Genomic DNA, 13,863 nt, shown 5'->3' on the forward strand with positions numbered 1-13,863 from the left:
AACATGCTGTTACCATGATACAAACATTTTTAAGAGTAAGTTTTAAGTGTGATTGAATACTGCATTTCATGGGAAGCACAAAAGAAACTGATGCCCACACACCTGATAGACTGTTGCTGAACAACCAATAATCAATGAAATATACTTATATTTACCATTTCCCTTAACTCCAACCAACGTCAGATGAGCTTGTCACAATGCATTCTGGGATGAGCAAAGGATGCATGAGATGCTGCTGTTTGGTCGAAATGAGAAATCCAAAACAGCATAATTATTTTCAGCATCTGTTAGGAGCAGCCACATAGTGAGTGTGAGATGCCTTAAAAAGAAGATGCTTAGAAGGTTTTCAGGCCTCTCTGTGCCATGAGAGCAGTGGCCACACCTTTGAGTTGGAGAGAATGCCGTTCTGCCTCTGCCAGTAGATGGCTGTGTTGTGCAGTGCTGTGTGAGGCAACGAGCCCTCATAAAGTGGATGGGATAGTCCCACACGAGGGAGATCCAAGCGCTCCAGTAAAGGGGGAGGGGATGTGCATGCATGACTGCAGAGACATGGTTTTTCTCCCTTGGGATGAACCTGTATGACCGGCCCCCCCTCTCCACCGGCCCAGTCATCTCACTCCTCACTGCCACTTAATTCTTCAATCTCATCTGCTCTCTTCATCGATCCTGTCTGTGTTAAACAGCACAGCGTCCCCCGCCATCTGCACCACCGACATGTGGAACATGTGACGGGCAATTAACAACAGTGCCACTCAATGGCGAGTGATCGCTTTTTTTTCTCACTACTTTGTTATCTTGATTTTACACTCACTCTACATGTAACGTTTGACTTAATCTTTGGCTTTATATTTACAATTAAGGTCCATCAATATTCTGAAAAGTGTTCATGCATTCTATATGAAAATGATACATATTACTTTTCTCTTTTTTTGCCATATTTACTGTTAAATTGCAAGGTTTATTTAACAATTACTTGATCAAAAGTGATAGTAAAATATTTATTTCAAATAAATCCTTCAAATTCTTTTAAACACTCTATTCATCAAAGAATCCTGAAAAAAATTGTATCAGTTTCCACAAAAAAATATAAAGCAGCAGAACTGTTTTCAACATTAATAATAATCAGAATAATCAGAATTTTTTTCTTGAGCAGCAAATCAACATATTAGAATGATTTCTGAAGGATCGTATGACACTGAAGTCTGAAGTTATGATGCTGAAAATTCAGCTTTGCATCACAGGATTAATTATGTTTGTTCGTATGCAATATTCCGCTACAGTGCATATTCTGAATAAGGTGTTTACATGGCCCAAAATTCAGATTAATGCAGGCATATGTTGAATGTTTTATTAAGATTTCTAGTAATCTGAATGTTGCAAAATGGGATTATTGCAGTTCTATTGTGCATGCATAATCAGAATATGTCCAAATTCCAATTAACACTGGAATATTCTTATTTCTCTGTGTATTCAGTAGGCGGCCCCTCTCCGACAAAGAATATGTTTCTGCATTTTATCTTTAGGTCCTCTTGTGTGTTCTGGCATTTTGAATCCATCAATAATTAAAAGCTGAAGACAAGTCCTTAAGAGCCCCTGTCTCTCTCTCACTTTATTTTTTATTCTCCATTCCACCCTTCCCATCATCTCTCTCTCTTTGAAACCACTTCCGTTGTGCTGGAAGGCTGCTGCTCCCCTGCATTGTTTTGGCAGCATGGAAAAATAGTGTTTCTTGTAAAGAGCTTTCTATTAATGGTCCTCACATCTTCGTTCAGTTTTATCTTCTAAGTGGATGCAAAGAGGTCAGTTGGTATGATTATAGACCGACTGAATGACCAAATTTAGTGCTTTACAGAGAGTTGTAAACTACTTTTTTATTCAAATCTGAGTCTAGAATGATAGTATAGAAATTGATTTCCACTCTCGTATTTATCGTCACAGCAAGGGCACCTGTAATCCTGCTTTGATTGGACTTTAGTAGAAAGTTTGTGTCTTTCGCAGTGCTGTGCCTGACAGGAGTACAGATTACTAAGTGTGCGTCTCTCTTCCTGTTCTGTCTGGTTGTACTCAATCACTGCTTTATCCCTGTGTACACCCACTCGAGTGGCAATGCATATTCACAACTGGGTAAACAAAGCCCTTGTCTCCAGACAGCTGTCAGCAGGCCTTGCTCCCCTCCTCAAGGCTTTGCTGCTCAGACGAATCTGCTCACGGGTGTCATTCTGGCAGCGTTTAGGCAAACTGTGCCTTCCTGTCAAGGTTACGGGGATTGTTTAATCAAAGTTTTCATTGTAAGGTAGAAGCGATTTTAATACATTTCGACAAACCCACACAATTTGTGTCAAAAAATGGCTTATTAGCTAAATATCTGTCAGTAACTGATGCAAGTGTCTAAGTACTAAGTACCTTAGCCAAAGATTATCTTCTAATTGTGTCAGATAGTAATACCAGAGAGTGTGATTTATTCCCTTGTCCTGAATGACCATGTACACGTTTGTGAAAACATGGTAATATGGGAGAGTGTCAGTCTATCCACCAGTAACATTTAGGTACAAATATGTACCTTTAAGATACTAAAATGCACCTATTAGGGGTAAATAATGTATCTAATGTACCTTGAAAGGGTACCGTACCAATGAGAGCTTTTGTCACTTTCTGAGAATACACCATATTCAGTGAGAAATAAAATGTAGGATTGGGCCCAACTTCATCCACTAGGGATGGATTAGATCATGTAAACTGACCTTTATTGTAAGGGAGAGGTTGAAATATGCATAGAGACAAAAAAGATGTTTCAGATGTAGAATGAGTTAATAATTTTTTTTTTCTTTGAAAGATTACAAACACAAACATATTTTCTTTGGAATAAGATTGCTGTCTGATTGCGTGTGCACATCTCATTTACACTTGGCCATAGAAATGCAATACTAATATAAATCTCATATATAATTCCCATGATATATGCAAATATTAGCGTCCGCGATGACGCCAATGCCAGCAGCAAAATTTTGTTCACTCTGTTAACCCCATATTGCAGCTAATGTTAGAATTGTGCTTTCTTCGTCCATGTCTAGTTATCTATGATTGCTCCGTTATGAGTGGTTTGGGGGAAACGTTTACAAATGTTACCCGAACAACTAGGTTCATTTACATGTGGTCTATCTGCATCTTCTGAAAGTGATTTGAGTGATCGAATTACTATTGAATGCATATTGCAAGACATTTACATTTGGTCGTTTTGTTATTCTTTATTCTTTGTTATCAGAACAGTAAAAATTCAACATAGTGACCAAATGTAACTTTCCTTATTCTCCCCCTTCCGAGGTTACGAAATGAAGCAAGCAAGCAACAATGACATACAGCTTTGAGTGTTTCAACCTATCCACATTATTCATAAATAATGTTAAAATCTATAATTGTGTTTAGAATTGTTTATTGGATTGTTGTCAGAACAGTAAAAATGCAACATAGTGACCAAGTGTAACTTTTCTCATTCTGCCTCTGATAATGTTACGAATTGACGTGAACATCCGGCAATGACATTCCATTTCGGCGAAAAAGACAGAAAAATCAAAAGTGAAAGGAAAGGGTTTTTTTTTTTCTCCTTAACTGCTGGTGTCTAAGAGTTTTTCCACAACTGCTGACAAACTGACCCTCCTCTGCATTGACTGTCGTCATACGTACGCAAACACAAACTCACTCTCACTCTGTCTCCTCTTTGACTTCTCTCGATGTCCTAGCCCTCTCCTTTCCTGCTTCCTCACCGGACTGCAGGGACTCTGTCAAATCCTCTCCGCCGTTCTCCTTCACTCCCCCCTCCATTCTCATTTTCACTCTTCCAACTCTCTGTTTCTGCCTTTCTTCACTGCGGCAGAGCAGTGTGGCTCCGTTGCTATGGCAACTTCTCATTCAGTCTTCTCACACCCCCCTTATTTCACACACCCGTCCACACTCACACATTCTCTCTTTTCTCTTCAGAGCGGTAGGACAATAAAAGTCTGCCAGCAAGACAGCATTAAACGTGTGGCGGCCGGCGGGGGTATGGGGACGAGTGAGACAGGGAGGAGAAAAAACAGGAACGGGGCGTCCTGGGAAGTTGAAAGGTTATTTATTCGCCTCTGAGCGTGACCGCCATATGCTAAGCGTGGCGTAAGTGTGCCAGAGGTGGTGTGTTTGGTTTAGGGGCAGAGCTTCACTAATGAAAGGGGAGGAGGGGTAACAGTGCTGCACCGATTTGGCGGTAGATCCACTTAGTTATTCATTAGAGCGCGGCGTGTAATTCCCGGATGCATCAATTCTGCAGCGGGCCCAGGACAGAGCCCTGTGGGACCTCACTGGGACTGTCCGCAGCATATGGGACCCGGTGTTAATAACGGCACGCTTCAGCAGCGTGGTCGAGGTTTAGTCACGCCCCAGAGGGCGGGGGGCCTGGGGAATGTGATTAAAGCCGTGTTTGGTGACAATTAACGGCCCTTCAAGTCACACGCCCTGGGGCCTCTGGGACGGCAGGGGAGCAGGGGGCGGCTGGTAGGTGGGGAAGGTACCAGCTGAGCTCTCTTTCTGGTTCAGGTGGCGCTTTCAATCTTAGTCTTAATCCTTAATACCCCCCGCCCTCCCGCACTGAATAAATCATGTGCCAGTTGTGACCGGCTCTGCTTAAAGCTCTCACTTTCATACACACATGTGTCTTTGGCCTCATTACAGGGCTTCTGTCAGGATGCTTCGTTTTGTGACGAGCTGGCAGTTTTTTAATCAGTCAGCCTTCCTTCAGTCAGACTTTTCTTCTGTTCTCCCTCACCCTTTGTCTTTCTCTGTTGCAGTGTCTTTTAGTGCTTTATTGGCCTGATAAATAATGTACCTTTGTATTACAAAAGCAGTAGCAAGTTAGACAATGGGTATAATGTAGAACAGGGCAAAATAAATGGGTGAATCTCACAAAGAAATGTTCAGGCCATATTTCACCCCCCCCAAAAAAATCTGTCTGTCTATCTATCTATTTATCTATCTCTGTGCGTGTGTATGTATCTGTTGTTCTTTATATCTATTGTTCTATCTATCATCCTATCATTCTGTCTATAATTTTATTAGTCTATCTATCATCTATCTGTCTATCTGTCTATCCGTCTGTCTGTCTGTTTTTCTATCTATCTATCTATCTATCTATCTATCTATCTATCTATCTATCTATCTATCTATCTATCTATCTATCTATCTATCTATCTATCTATCTATCTATCTATCTATCTGTCATTCTTTCATTTCATCTATCTATCCATCTATCCATCTATATCTGTCTCTGTCTATCTATCTATCTATCTATCTCTATCTATCTATCTATCTATCTATCTATCTATCTATCTATCTATCTATCTATCTATCTATCTATCTATCTATCTATCTATCTATCTATCCATCCTACAGTCATACATAACCTTTTGCCTTCTCTTCCTCTTAAAAGGCAAACACACATACTTGGTCACAGTTGCCTCCTGCACATCTGGTCTCTCGGGTTTGCACTGTTAGTGCAAACATTTGCTTGTGCACTGTTCCGTTTCAGCCATCACACCCGAGAGAGGGGGACAAATAGTTCTGGATGCTTTAGCGAATAGAGTCATCGAAAGGACAGAGAGGGAATGAAGAAGCCGAGGAAAATGAGTGAATGAGATACTTTGTTTCCCTCGTTTTGCAATGTATTTCTCTGGCCTATTTACTGAAATGAAGGCTTTGCCGTAACGCCTAAAGCTTGCATTGTGTAATGAGGACTAAATTACATCCCATTTAGTGATATGTAGCATGTTCAATTTCAGCCGGGATAATCAAGTTCAACTCACTCGGACTGGCTGTGCGGATGTGTGTTATGTAATATGCATGTGGCTGTTTCGTATGCAACAGCTTGTGGCGACAGGAAACAGATAATTCAGAGGAAAAACGGGGGTTTTACATTTATCAAATAACATACTGTTAGCATTGTACTTTGAGAATGGCATATTTTTTGGCAAGTTATATCATATATATATATATATATATATATATATATATATATATATATATATATATATATATATATATATATATATATTAAAATGGGCAAATACAGGTGTCCTTGTAATTTTCTGCATGTCATGGTTTTTGGCAACCTAGGCTCATCAGAAAAAATGTGCATTTGCCTAAACTCTAAAATAACATACCTATGCATAAAATTGACGACAGTTTCCAGCTAAAATGAAAACTAGACTAGTTTATAAGAAAGAGACAGAATTTAAGCAGACAAAATGATTGGAGATAAATGGAGGTATGATATTTTGGACAGAAAAAAAAGAATAAAGAAAAAAAAGTTAGTTCAAAATAAGATCATTAAGATGATAAGGTGAATTTGTATTTCATATTGACTTAAATAGTTCACCTTTGTTCTGTGTTTATGTGCAGTGATCATTGTCTCTTTAATTAATTTTATACAACTTTAATGTCCTTTTTGGAGCTTAAGTGTTTTGAACCTTATTGCCTTTCTTAATATGGACGAAACAGTTGAAATGCTTATCAGAAATCTTCTTTTTTATTCTGCTAAAAAATAAAAATCATGAGTATTTCAGGAAATGAAATATTGGTGAGTAAAAGATTTATTAAAATTGATATTATTTTTGGGTGAACTTTCCCTTTAAGCAATTGTTTTATGTAATTGGGACATACAGCTTTGTAATATGAAGGGTCAAAGCAAAATCTGCATGAATCTGCATAGCATAATTTCTAGCATCTTTCGAGTGTCAAACCATGTATGTGTCAAACCCTGCACGGTTGCTATGCGTGTCTTCACATCTGAACTGTATGCACTGTGTTTGAGTGGGTGTGTGTGGGAGCTGCACATGTTAGCGTGGTGAATACACAGCTATGGCTCTGCCTGACTCAGCAATCAATGGGGCGATGCTGCTGGAATGACAAACAGGTGTGTTAACGACTGGCACGCTGCCCACCTGAGGCCGTCTTCAACCTCAGGACGGATCAGCTGCACTCTTGGGAAAAGAGAGCACCTTTCAGAAAGAAAGCAATTGTCTAAGATGCTTTCAAGGAAACTGGATAGAGTATTGTCAGTAGGACGGGGTGGGAACATGGACGCTTGCTAGTACACTATTGATAAACTCCTTTGGAAGGCTCTGAGAGGTTGAAAAAAGTTGTTGATAGTGTGGCTAAAACCCTGAATCAGTGGATTCACAGTGCATCGATACTCAAGGAAATGCATGGGGCTTTCCCATATTCAGAAAATCTGTTGAACTGCACATTATTTTACGATGGAGCTATGGTTGTTTTTTTTTTTGTTTTGTTTTGTTTTTTCACTTGGATGTCCAAATCAGTCGGGACTAAAGCGGTTTCATAAAGGACTATTTAAGTTCACGCAATCTCACTAATTTGATCCAGGTTCAGTGAGTCAGGATAATTTGATGTGCACACTTATTCTCAAATGCATAGTTTACACAAAAATGAAAATTTGATGTTTATATGCTGACCCCCTGGGCGTAGGTGACTTTGTTTCTTCAGTAGAACACAAACCAAGATTTTTAAGCTGTTGCAATCTGTCAGTCATATAATGTAAGTGGATGGGAATCACGGCTTTGAGTGTCAAAAACAAAACACACAAAAACAAACCAAATCAATCACTGCGGCTCGTGGCGATACATTGATGTCTAAAGAAACAAAATGATCGGTCTGTGCAAGAAACTGAACAGTATTTATATAGTGTTTTTTTTTTCTCTGATCCACTGCAATGTCTGAACTGTCCTGACCGCGTAAGCGTCTTCTTCTTCAGCTGGTGCGTGAGGCGTCTTCTTCTTCTTCTTTTTTGTGTTTTACAGAGGATCACAGACTTATAAGTGCATTACTGCTACCTATCTCTCAACTGGACCATTGACACTCTATCTACAATCTCAATTAGGAGCTTACAGTTGGTTGTAGTCTATATTTTTATTCATTTGATTATTTAAGTTGTTTTGTTTTGTGTGTTGTTTTTTTGTTTTGTCCATTGCACTTTTAAGACAAGACAAATATTTTTCTTGCTATCAATTTTTGGAGTATTCTACTGTAGCTTCCAGCTTTCTTGTTTTAAGTTTAGTCTGGAAAAAAAAAAAAATCTTGCTGTTTACAGCTTCATTAATTGTGAATTCTAAATGCTTTGTGTGTTTGGGTTTTAATGTGTACTCACTTAGAAAATGTTTTTATCTGTAGCATCTTGCGTACATTGTTACTGGAACAAGCCCCCTGAAGTAACCCTGGGTTGGGTGCCTTGCTCTTGCCTTGCAGGGATCAAGCCAGCCAACTTCCGATTAGAGAAACCCCAAGGGTTTAGCCGCCATGCTGTAAGGCAACCACTGCTTTTTGCCTGTGGTTAGAAAAAAAAACAAAAAAAACTTGTTACTATTGTAGATGCTCTGCGTCTTTATGCATATGCATGTAATAATTAACCACAACATGTAATTGCATCATTTTGTTTTTCAGTTCACTGGGCACCACAGGTTTTTTCAGAGTGATGCCAAGCGGAAAGGTTTTCAGAAAAGCCTCAGAGGTTTGGGAAAGGGTTTGGTTAGTAAGCATGTGTGTTCACGTGAGCTTTTAACTTTGTGGACTAGAATACATCCTGAATACTTTCATTTCTGACTAGGACATTTTGAGGTTTAGAGTCTCTGGTTTGTGGTCTGATTTCTTGTAAAATTGGTGTGTGCAATCAATGCAACATCAGGATGAACATGACATGCTTCAGAGTAAACCAAGTAAACCTTGTACAATTGTGAATACTATAGAGACAGTATCCAGAGCATGCCAAATGTCCCATTTAAGGCATTTTTGTGTCCCCTCTAAACCCACTGATTTCTGCTTGCAGTGACATTATTTTATTGTTTAATAGAGAATTTGTAGGATCACTCATTGAGAACAATGAATAATGAATGAATTAGATGGATATGTATGACTGTTGGTAGGCATTCTGTAAGCAATGCGCTCCGTGTTTGATTGTTTGCCTGATATCATTGTTTCATTCTCGCTCTGCTATATAATTATAACAGCCATCGATCCAGTTGTTTGGCTTTGCTGTATATTTATGAGCCAGGACTGTGTGAACTTACGGAAGACTGAGCAAATCAATCATTTCCATCTCACTGCAATTTCTTCGATTACTACAGCAATATGTAAGTTTGGTGTCATAGCAACAGTCCACGTACAACCATATGCTTGGATTTTTCGCAGTTTCCACTATTGAACCGTTCGTTAATGAGAGCCGTTTAGTGACGATATATTTGGCTTAGTTTGTTTTCCCATTATCGAACTGTGTGTTATTGAGTGAAGCTTATGCTAATTTGTTGCCACCTCAGTGAACACACACACACACTGTGAACACACACGGTCCGGAGCAGTGGGCAGATTTTTGCTGCGGCGCCCGGGGGGGAGCAGTTGGGGGTTCGATGCCCTTGCTCAAGGGCACCTAAGTCGTGGTATTGAAGGTGGAGAGAGAACTGTACATGCACTCCCCCCACCCACAATTCCTGCCGGCCCGAGACTCGAAATCACAACCCTTCGATTGGGAGTCCGACTCTCTAACCATTAGGCCACGACTCCCCACAAGATTTGTTTAGACACAATTTGTTGCCAATGCTTGGATTTTTCGCAGTTTCCACTATTGAACCGTTCGTTAATGAGAGCCGTTTAGACAAATTTGTTGATCAGAACATCTCCATCTAGTATTTATGGGACCAGGTGCTGACTTTGCATATTTAGTGTTTACGACCTGTAATCTAAATTTATGCACAAAAAGATGCCCTTAACTTTATCAAAGAGAATATTTTTTTCAGTCCCCTAAGATGAAATTGAATGTTATACGTTGTTTGCTGCTGAATGTCATCTGCAGATTCATGGTCAGTGGTCATTATTATGGCCGGATCCATCCCTACCCACAATGCAATATATCTGTTGTGCTTCATTTGAAACAACAAAGCAAAGCGAGGGAAGAATGAATGCATCACTGGATAATTAAGAATTAATCGTAGTTGTTGGAAATAGATGCTAATGGAATGCAAAGCTGCCAAATCAAGTGGATTGAGAGCATAAAATTTATATTGCTCAAGCCTAGAGATTTAATTAATATACATAATGATTGAATTTGATCAGCAGTCTTGTAATTGGGGTCTTTTATCACCCTTGTGTCCCTTTCCAACTTTTCAGACATAAAAAAAATTATGATTAGAACAAAGCCCAGAGTAAATTTGTAAAAACCACTTATATTTGGCACTTTAATGGATGTTCTGGAGACTCATCTGTCACTTAAATATGTGTTACATTGTGTTCAGTGCATGTTCCAGCTTTCTACCATTAAAGCAAACTGATGTACTCAAATTTTCATTTAGATTCAAAACATGTTATTGTATATATGGTTGTATTTATGAAAGTGATGCCCCATTTTATGCAGCTTGTCACATGGCTTTTGCAGGAGTTTTCACTCAGTTCAGCAGAAAATGTCCTAGACTGTGACCTGGTTCACAGCTCAGTTTTGAGATTGGAAACTCTTTTTCTCCCCTGATATATTTAGTATGGTATGTCATACAGATTCCTGAAGTTCAGTTAGTTTGAAACAATGAGTCTGTCAATTACTACATGTCAAATTAGCATGTATTAGTGACAGCTATTAGTTATTGTTGCTCTAGCAAAATTGTATTAAATGCTAAATATGATACTAAATCACATTGAATGGTTCACCCAAAAATTTAAATTTGCATAGAATTTATTCTGAAATGTGGTTCTTAAAGTGATAGTTCATCTTAAAATGAGACATTTCTGAACATTTATTCACCCACAGACCATCCAGAGTGTATGAGTTTGTGTGTATGTAGCATTGCATCACTTGCTCACCAGTGGATGCTCTGCAGTGAATGGGTGCCGTCAGAATGAGAGTCCAAACAGCTGATAAAAACATCACAATAATCCACAAATAATCCATACCACTCCAGTCCATCAGTTAATGTCTTGTGAAGCCAAAAGCTGAGTTTTTGTAACAAATCCATTATTAAGAAAATGAGTCCTCTATGCATACAGTAATATTGCTTTATCCAGTGAAAAAGTCGTCTCGTCTGTATCAGGAGGGAAATATGCACTGATCAAGCAATGTTTATGAGCAAAAATGGTCCAAAAAACACTTTTGTATGGAGTCATGTTTTGGCCAGAGGTGACTGTTTTAATTTAAAATGCCTTAATGATGGATTGTTTCCTACAAACACTCAGCTTTTGGCTTCACGAGACATTAATTGTTGGACTGGACTGGTGTGGATTACTTGTGAATTATTGTGATGTTTTTATCAGCTTTTTGGACTCTCATTCTGACGGCACCCATTCACTGCAGAGCATCCGTTGGTGAACAAGTGATAGAATGTTCCATTTCTCCAAACTATTCAGATGAAGAAACAAACTCATACATCTTGGATGGTCTGTGGGCATACCTGTCAACACTCCCGTTTTTCCCGGGAGTCTCCCGTATTTCACACCCATCTCCCGCCCACCTCCCGTTTTGTTATTTCTCCCGGGAAACTCCCGTAATTTGAATGGCCCTACCTCGTTATATGAATAATCACATCAATAAATTATTTCAAGGTTGTCCAGTTGCCAGACCTTGTATGAAACGTATCCTTCTCATACAATAGATATATCATAAAATTTTGAACCCATTTGTGACCTCAACCTGGCAACCTACAGCTCTGTTGCGCAGTTGATATCTGCGCGGGTGTAGACGGGGGAATTTGAATCAAGCGTCACTAAAAATGGCATTAGAAAGCTCAGGTGGTGCTACGGCGAAAAAACTAAATATAGCTGCAAATATAACAACAGCTGGTTGGAGGAATTTAATTTCACAAATTTAAATGATTTAAGTGGTTTAAATCACGAATCAGCATCGACAATTCCCACGCTTTTTGCAAAGTATGTCGCACTGATTTCAGTATCGGACACAGTGGGAAAAACGACATAACGCAGCACAATAAATGCCAACGGCACAATCGCGCTGTGGAGGCACAAAGGGGCACACCCGCGATTTCAAACTTTATCTAAGTCTGCTAATTATAATTATAATTCTGGACGTAAGAAACACTAGGAAACGCCTTCATGTTAAATACATGAAGTACTTTACCTCATGTATTTAACATGAAGGTGTTTCCATGTACTTCAAGTACATGAAATTTCTTGTTACATGTTTCCTTTTATGTAATATAAAATTTGTTATAATAAAGATAAAGAAAAAAGAAACATGAATAACTCTCATTATTATCATCACAATAATTCTTAGAAATAATTATGTATTATGTATTTACTTATGTGTATTTAACTTGCCTCTGAACCGCCCCAAACCCAACCCCCATCTGTCGAGTCCCGCCCCCGCAAACCCCCAACCCCACCAAACACCCCCCCCCCCCACAACCGCCCCGCCCCCCGGAGTCTCCCGGATTTCGGTATCCAAATGTTGACAGGTATGTCTGTGGGTGAATACATGTTCAGAAATGTCTCATTTTAAGATGAACTATCACTTTAAGAACCACATTTCACTTACCATTGTTGAGTTTTTTTAGCCTCTTCAATAATTGACCAGTTCCAGAAAAATAATCAAACAATACCCTTAGAACTCGTGCCAAGCAATCAGCATCAATAACTCAGCGATGTGACCAGTTCCAGAAAAATAATCAAAAGTTATGCTTTGAAGTCCTGGTCTTATGCAGTATATTACTGCTTTAACAGGATTTTTTTGCAGCTTAAAGTGAACCGTTGCTCAGGTCATGACCGTGACCTAGTCTAAATTCAGCTGGTTCTCTGCTCTTTTTCTTTTTATGAGTTCACAAGACTACTACCACTAACTGTGGAGCTCCAAGACAGAAATGAGAATGAATATGTCACTGTGAGTGTTGGGCTTTCGTGTCCCCAGGCAGCTGCTGCATTGGGACCAGAGAGCAATCATCCCCGCACAGCCAAGACACGCTAATTGAGATGTAATAAGTTTGTAAATGAACCAAGCATGCTAATATATCTGTTTATCCATATGAGGTTTCGGTCGCGTCTCACAGAGGTGCAACTATTAATTAAGTGTATTAAAACGAAAAGCCCTTCTTTATGACAGGTAGCACACTCTATAATGACACGGCATGGCATGTGAAGAATTAGCCACGTGCATCGAAGCACTAACCATGCACACAACGCCAACAACAACCTTTCATTTGGAGAGGATTAAATGCAAATGGCAACAGAGGAAGTTTTTGCGAAAGTGGAACTCGACATGGCTTAGTTTTTATCCAGCGTTTAGAGGAGGTTAAGCCACATTGTCAACCTCTCATGAATAATTAGCTGTACTTGCTGCGGTGGTTTATAAAAGGAACTCGGTTGTCATCGTCCTCTAAGTAGAAGACAAAATGAGCATGGCACAACAAAAAAGACTCCAGAGGGCGGCTGAATGAGATGGAGATAAACGAGGACGCTGTCAGCCAAGATTTTAGCGCAGGTCAGTGTTTGAGTTCAGAGGATTTCAGAGCAGATTAAACGCCGCTCGGCACCCAATGCTAATTGGGTAAGTTGGTCATTTTAGAGGTTAACTTTTTAGATTATTCCAAGTTTAGTCCTAGTCGAAAAGACCATGACATGCAGAAAACAGCAACAAGCAAAGAAAAACTGTTAGTTTAATTTTGTGCCCTTGTCTAAATGCTTTGGTGGTGACACAGAAGTGCTGCTTTTCATTCTAGTCGTCTAGGCGGTGATTTTTGTATTCTGTGTCACACATCGCTGGTGCTTTCATTACACGCGGGGCTGACCCTCAGACCGAGAGATCCTGATGCTGCGTCTGTGGCCTCCAACCTCCTCTGG

The 13,863-nt window shown here is 39.5% G+C and overlaps 1 protein-coding gene across 3 annotated transcripts in view; it reads left to right on the top strand.

The window, feature by feature from the left end:
• fars2 (phenylalanyl-tRNA synthetase 2, mitochondrial) overlaps positions 1 to 13,863 on the top strand; it is a 122,501-nt gene that overhangs the window by 41,449 nt on the left and 67,189 nt on the right. The gene's annotated exons all lie outside the window — the stretch shown is intronic.

Source organism: Cyprinus carpio, chromosome B24 (assembly GCF_018340385.1).
Source record: "Cyprinus carpio isolate SPL01 chromosome B24, ASM1834038v1, whole genome shotgun sequence".
NCBI classification, from domain to species: domain Eukaryota; kingdom Metazoa; phylum Chordata; class Actinopteri; order Cypriniformes; family Cyprinidae; genus Cyprinus; species Cyprinus carpio.